The following is a 5,987-nucleotide window of genomic DNA, read 5'->3' as shown; positions in this document are numbered from 1 at the left end:
ATCCAGAAAGATCGCGTGGCGTTACGTCTCTTCTTACGAGGTTTTCGTTTCGCAGACACGCACACTTTCTTCAAAACAATAATAGGAAAGTGTTCAGTTTTTTATAAGAGCAGCAGGTGTCTTTCCGAAATTCTACGATTATTGTAGCTTATATGACTAGAAGGAAAGAAAGACTAAAACTCTCTTATTTTAAAACAAGAACGCAGTTCCCTGGTTGATCCTGCCAGTAGTCATATGCTTGTCTCAAAGATTAAGCCATGCATGTCTCAGTACAAGCCAAATTAAGGTGAAACCGCGAAAGGCTCATTAAATCAGTTATGGTTCCTTAGATCGTACCCACATTTACTTGGATAACTGTGGTAATTCTAGAGCTAATACATGCAAACAGAGCTCCAACCGGAAACGGAAGGAGCGCTTTTATTAGATCAAAACCAATCGGTGGCGGTCTCCGTCATCGTACAACTTGGTGACTCTGAATAACTTTACGCTGATCGCACGGTCTCGCACCGGCGACGCATCTTTCAAATGTCTGCCTTATCAACTGTCGATGGTAGGTTCTGCGCCTACCATGGTTGTAACGGGTAACGGGGAATCAGGGTTCGATTCCGGAGAGGGAGCCTGAGAAACGGCTACCACATCCAAGGAAGGCAGCAGGCGCGCAAATTACCCACTCCCGGCACGGGGAGGTAGTGACGAAAAATAACGATACGGGACTCATCCGAGGCCCCGTAATCGGAATGAGTACACTCTAAACCCTTTAACGAGGATCAATTGGAGGGCAAGTCTGGTGCCAGCAGCCGCGGTAATTCCAGCTCCAATAGCGTATATTAAAGTTGTTGCGGTTAAAAAGCTCGTAGTCGAATCTGTGTCCCGCGCCGCCGGTTCATCGTTCGCGGTGTCAACTGGCGTGCCGCGGGACGTCCTGCCGGTGGGCTTAGCTCGAGAGGGCGGCCCAACTCAATCCCGCCGCGGTGCTCTTCATTGAGTGTCGAGGTGGGCCGGCACGTTTACTTTGAACAAATTAGAGTGCTTAAAGCAGGCTAAAACTTCGCCTGAATACTGTGTGCATGGAATAATGGAATAGGACCTCGGTTCTATTTTGTTGGTTTTCGGAACCCCGAGGTAATGATTAATAGGAACGGATGGGGGCATTCGTATTGCGACGTTAGAGGTGAAATTCTTGGATCGTCGCAAGACGGACAGAAGCGAAAGCATTTGCCAAAAACGCTTTCATTGATCAAGAACGAAAGTTAGAGGTTCGAAGGCGATCAGATACCGCCCTAGTTCTAACCATAAACGATGCCAGCTAGCGATCCGCCGACGTTCTTCCGATGACTCGGCGGGCAGCTTCCGGGAAACCAAAGCTTTTGGGTTCCGGGGGAAGTATGGTTGCAAAGCTGAAACTTAAAGGAATTGACGGAAGGGCACCACCAGGAGTGGAGCCTGCGGCTTAATTTGACTCAACACGGGAAACCTCACCAGGCCCGGACACCGGAAGGATTGACAGATTGAGAGCTCTTTCTTGATTCGGTGGGTGGTGGTGCATGGCCGTTCTTAGTTGGTGGAGCGATTTGTCTGGTTAATTCCGATAACGAACGAGACTCTAGCCTGCTAAATAGGCGTATTTCGACATCCCAAAGGCCCGTCGATCCTGGGTTCGCCCGGTGGTCGTGCGCGGTTTTTACTGTCGGCGTACAAACAATTCTTCTTAGAGGGACAGGCGGCTTCTAGCCGCACGAGATTGAGCAATAACAGGTCTGTGATGCCCTTAGATGTTCTGGGCCGCACGCGCGCTACACTGAAGGAATCAGCGTGTCCTCCCTGACCGAGCGGTCCGGGTAACCCGCTGAACCTCCTTCGTGCTAGGGATTGGGGCTTGCAATTGTTCCCCATGAACGAGGAATTCCCAGTAAGCGTGAGTCATAAGCTCGCGTTGATTACGTCCCTGCCCTTTGTACACACCGCCCGTCGCTACTACCGATTGAATGATTTAGTGAGGTCTTCGGACCGGTACGCGATGGCGTTTCGACGTCGTCGATGTCGCTGGGAAGATGACCAAACTTGATCATTTAGAGGAAGTAAAAGTCGTAACAAGGTTTCCGTAGGTGAACCTGCGGAAGGATCATTAACGTGTCCTCGTACACACGAATTTTGACATATGTATAATTTATTATTATGCATTTTCATTTGATCGTGTCGATGTACACTTTATGTTTTTACAACACCGTCGTCGATGACATGGAGTCGACGGCACGATCTTTTGTCGTGCCGTTGCTTGTTTCTTTTTGAAACACCGTGTGTACGACGTTTTGAACTACGAATCGTACATATTCGGAAAAACAATAGCGTTACGCTGGCCCGCAGCGCCGGTCCTTGCGATCGAGTTTTTCACCTTTTTTGAACGAGAAAAACCGAATTCGCTCGGGCATACGGCTGTTTCTTCGGGTACCTAGATTTTTTGATTTTTTTTGTACTATCTCTCGATCTTTTCCAATGATGGAAAGAAGGAGGGACGCTTTCGGTTTTTCGACCGGATCGCGGAAAGTTGTGAACTCCACCGCGAAAGTCGAAAGACGTTAGAAGTCCTCTTTTTTCGGACACACGGAGAGGATGTAGCAGAGTAGTCGAGAAAGAAGAAAATCGCAGGTGTCGAATTAGGTTACGACACCGTGGGTTTTAAATGATTTACGCCCGGCTACGGGACCGGCGAGAAACGCTCCCGATTCTACGATTCGCGTGAATGATGTTCGTCGTTAGACGCTTCAAAGAGTTTTTTGAAAGCGCCGTTAAACGAGCGATCGCACACACATCACACCTTGCTTTTTTAATGTTTTTGGTAGATGTGGTAAAGTGATTTCGTTAGAAACGGTAAAATTCTCTTTACGGAGCGTACGACTGCACCATTTCAAAATTATATACACCGTCAATCGTCATTAAGTCACGATATAGAACGGTAAACTTGAGGATTTTATGTTAGACGCTCAGTCTGGCACGTCTATAAATTTTTTCGTCAAAATTCACGATCTGTCTTCGGTTTGGCGACGAAAAAATATAGAAAGAAAATTGAAACACGAACACAAAGACCGCCCGCGAAAATCTCTTTTCGCTTACGGCGGATACTAATTCGCTTTTTCATAACGAGTACGATGATGTAATGATGTGTTCATTCCGATCGATCAAAAACCGTCTCTTCGTCACACTTTTTAAAGTGCTTGACACACACACACGCACACTAAATGAAAGACACAATAAAGGAAAACTACCGAAAATGTAGTTTATGAGAGAAAGCAGCATTATTTATTAAAATTATTGCTGAGAAAAAGGAAATTGGCAAATTCCTAATTAAAATCGTATCGAACATGTCCCATCTTCACACATACATGCTCGTACTTTGCGTGTAAAAGCGGAGAGACCGCGTGAAAAAGAAAAGTGCTTCTTTTTCGGTGCGCGGATACAAATTTGTGTTTGGGTTAATATTTTTTTTAATTTTTTCGTACGCGTAAAACTGAGACCGACGATCGCGTTCCCTTTCAGACGAGAAAGTACGGACGAAAGACAATTAAGAGCGAGAATCATAAATATCCATACCACAACACCGAAATTTTAGACGTGGCACGTTTCGGAACCACGAAGATCATTTTCGTTTCGGATGTACGCACGTACGCAAAAATTTTTGCAAGACGTGTATAGACAGCTGGACGATCGGCATGATCGGGGTTCTTGTGGAACGAGCGTTTAAATTTTAAAAAGATTACCCTGAACGGTGGATCACTTGGCTCGTGGGTCGATGAAGAACGCAGCTAATTGCGCGTCAACTTGTGAACTGCAGGACACATGAACATCGACATTTCGAACGCACATTGCGGTCCTCGGATATAATGTTCCCGGACCACTCCTGGCTGAGGGTCGTGTCAATTTCAAAGACTGCTCGGTTTTCGTTTTCGGACGAAAACGTCGGAGCGTGTTGGATGTGTTGCGACGCGTCGAATAGGTACTCATTAATGTACGTGATCGTCACTTACGTCACGATATAACGACGCACGCCTCGAACGTGTGCCGAGACGTTTACTCGAGCGTGTTTTTTCGTCAAAAAGGACGGGACGGGTATGCTTTGTATTTTTTTTTACAAAGTCCGTCGGACGTCCACCTTGCGAATCATAAATACGAAAGTGTTTACGTCGGCACATGTTCTTGCGTGGTGTGTCGTAGAATCGTGTGTTTGTGTGCGTTTCTCGTGCAGCGAGTAAATTTGCGCGACATCTTAAGACGCGAAAGCGACCAACTACTACTTGTTGTAGTTGTTGGCTGGTCTTTCGGCGTAGCACGTCCTATTTCTTCAACATGTCGTCATTTAAAAAAAAAAAATGGCGTTTTAAGGTTGAGAACGTTATAGACGGTCGTCGTGTCCGAGACGTGTAATGCAAATCGCGACAGACGTCAGATCGTAAGCGTTTCTGTAAACTTAGCCATTTTTTAAAAAGAAAAATGACGAACACGTATAGCAAGGAATGGGAGACGTGTCGTGATCGTCGAAATGACCGAATGAAAAATTTTTATTTTTCATATGCGACCTCAGAGCAGGTGAGACTACCCGCTGAATTTAAGCATATTACTAAGCGGAGGAAAAGAAACTAACTAGGATTCCCTCAGTAGCGGCGAGCGAACAGGGAGAAGCCCAGCACCGAATCCCGCGGCCGAAACCGGACGCCGGGAAATGTGGTGTTAGGGAGGATCCGTCATCCCGAGATCGTGCGGCGCGTCCAAGTCCATCTTGAACGGGGCCACAGCCCATAGAGGGTGCCAGGCCCGTAGCGACCGCTGCCGATAACGGGAGGATCTCTCCTCAGAGTCGGGTTGCTTGAGAGTGCAGCCCTAAGTGGGTGGTAAACTCCATCTAAGGCTAAATATGACCACGAGACCGATAGCGAACAAGTACCGTGAGGGAAAGTTGAAAAGAACTTTGAAGAGAGAGTTCAATAGTACGTGAAACCGTTCAGGGGTAAACCTGAGAAACCCGAAAGGTCGAAAGGGGAGATTCAGCGTGACTCGATGGCGGCGCTGGACGATCGTGTGACAGATGGCGTACGCGTCGTTTGCACCTTTCGTTTTGTCGATCTGCCGTCGAACGCGTGCACTTCTCCCCCTGTAGGACGTCGCGATCCGTTGAGTGCCGGTCTAAGGCCCGCGGTGGAGCTCGTTCGGACGGTTCGCCGTTCGCCGAATGAACCCGTGGTGTTTCCCGATCGGCTCGCTCGACGGTATACAGATGGCGCGGGGCCGCTACACAGTTAGCGTCCGACCTTCGGCAAGCGCGCCCGTCGTGATGGTGATCGGACCTGGTGCCGGTCCCGTCCCCGGGTGGCTGTTCGCTGAGGTGTTCTCGGACAGACCTCGTTGAAACGCCGATCTGCGACGCTATAGCTTTGGGTACTTTCAGGACCCGTCTTGAAACACGGACCAAGGAGTCTAGCATGTGCGCGAGTCATTGGGATTTAACTAAACCTAAAGGCGCAATGAAAGTGAAGGTCCGCCTTGCGCGGACCAAGGGAGGATGGGCGGTCGTTACGGCTGCCGCCCCGCACTCCCGGGGCGTCTCGTTCTCATTGCGAGAAGAGGCGCACCAAGAGCGTACACGCTGGGACCCGAAAGATGGTGAACTATGCCTGGTCAGGACGAAGTCAGGGGAAACCCTGATGGAGGTCCGTAGCGATTCTGACGTGCAAATCGATCGTCGGAACTGGGTATAGGGGCGAAAGACTAATCGAACCATCTAGTAGCTGGTTCCCTCCGAAGTTTCCCTCAGGATAGCTGGCGCTCATAGCATACGAGTTTCATCCGGTAAAGCGAATGATTAGAGGCATTGGGGTCGAAACGGCCTCAACCTATTCTCAAACTTTAAATGGGTGAGATCTCCGGCTTGCTCGAACTATTGAAGCCGCGAGACTCGAATCAGAGTGCCAAGTGGGCCATTTTTGGTAAGCAGAACT

At 48.6% G+C, this 5,987-nt stretch overlaps 3 non-coding genes across 3 annotated transcripts in view; all 3 read left to right on the top strand.

Annotated features, from left to right (window-relative positions):
* Positions 1-207: 207 nt before the first annotated feature.
* LOC148165260 (small subunit ribosomal RNA) lies at positions 208-2,128 on the top strand. The gene has a single exon (XR_015771629.1). It is a non-coding gene; the product is annotated as a small subunit ribosomal RNA (ribosomal RNA).
* A 1,624-nt stretch (positions 2,129-3,752) lies between these two features.
* Positions 3,753-3,909, top strand: LOC148165259 (5.8S ribosomal RNA). Its single transcript, XR_015771628.1, has one exon. It is a non-coding gene; the product is annotated as a 5.8S ribosomal RNA (ribosomal RNA).
* A 658-nt stretch (positions 3,910-4,567) lies between these two features.
* LOC148165258 (large subunit ribosomal RNA) overlaps positions 4,568-5,987 on the top strand; it is a 4,039-nt gene continuing 2,619 nt past the window's right edge. Inside the window, exon 1 of the ribosomal RNA XR_015771630.1 lies at positions 4,568-5,987. This exon is cut by the window's right edge and continues 2,619 nt beyond it. This is a non-coding gene — a ribosomal RNA (large subunit ribosomal RNA).

This window comes from Gnatocerus cornutus, unplaced genomic scaffold, assembly GCF_029298725.1.
Source record: "Gnatocerus cornutus isolate USDA-ARS CGAHR unplaced genomic scaffold, icGnaCorn1.1 ctg00000433.1, whole genome shotgun sequence".
In the NCBI taxonomy this organism is placed as follows: domain Eukaryota; kingdom Metazoa; phylum Arthropoda; class Insecta; order Coleoptera; family Tenebrionidae; genus Gnatocerus; species Gnatocerus cornutus.
This window is presented reverse-complemented; position numbering and strand designations above follow the sequence as displayed.